Source organism: Empidonax traillii, unplaced genomic scaffold (genome assembly GCF_003031625.1).
Source record: "Empidonax traillii isolate 1590-97213 ecotype Southwest subspecies unplaced genomic scaffold, ASM303162v1 scaffold336:size770142, whole genome shotgun sequence".
NCBI classification, from domain to species: Eukaryota; Metazoa; Chordata; class Aves; order Passeriformes; family Tyrannidae; genus Empidonax; species Empidonax traillii.
Genome location: NW_020955529.1, coordinates 615,522 through 616,194, shown reverse-complemented (window position 1 = coordinate 616,194; position 673 = coordinate 615,522). Strand labels below are relative to the sequence as shown.

Genomic DNA, 673 nt, shown 5'->3' with positions numbered 1-673 from the left:
ACAGAGTGCCCACTTAAGTAAAACCCATTTAACTAAGTCTGGAAAAAAAGAAGGGAAAAGAGTTGCTTCTAGTAAACTTGATCTGTAAATTTTTGGCAAAATTAGAAATAAATATTTTTTAATAGTTTTGCAGAGACAGTCCCCAAGGCTTTGGAATTCCCTTTGATAATATAATATAACGGAGTCCTAGGGCAGGTCTTTAGTGAAGCTTCTTGCAGAGAGAGAGAGAAGACTGAAAAAGAAAGCCTAGTCTGAGTATTGACTGCTCCTTACAACAAACCTCCTTCAACAAGCAAGAAAACAGAACAGATGCTTTGTTTTTCTGCAATTCTTCCCTAATGACTGTAAAAACTGAGTGCACTTTCTTAATGATGTGCTTTTAGTAATATTCTGCAATAACTAGGCAAGATGCCAGTTGGCAAATTACAACAAATATGTCCTTCTTAATCCCTCCACAGTCTCCCTGTTGGCCAGGGCCCTAATGAGCATGGGTTGCTGTGTTGCAGGAATAAATGCTCAGCTGTATGAATAGCTCCACTGCTCCTTATGTACCTGGCATAATGGTAAATTAAAAAGTTGATAAACTTAATGTCTTACTGAAAGGGAGAAGTGGATGCTTTCTTGGCAAATTAAAAGTGAATTAGATCTCTTTATCAGTGGTTCCCCCTCCCCC

The 673-nt window shown here is 38.3% G+C and overlaps 1 protein-coding gene across 1 annotated transcript in view; it reads right to left on the bottom strand.

Annotated features, from left to right (window-relative positions):
• Positions 1 to 427: 427 nt before the first annotated feature.
• The window catches only part of CYTL1 (cytokine like 1), a 4,161-nt gene continuing 3,915 nt past the window's right edge, over positions 428 to 673 (bottom strand). The window contains exon 5 of the transcript XR_003572128.1: positions 428 to 439. The gene's annotated coding sequence lies outside the window, so the exon portion shown is untranslated. The remainder of the gene's footprint in view (positions 440 to 673) is intronic.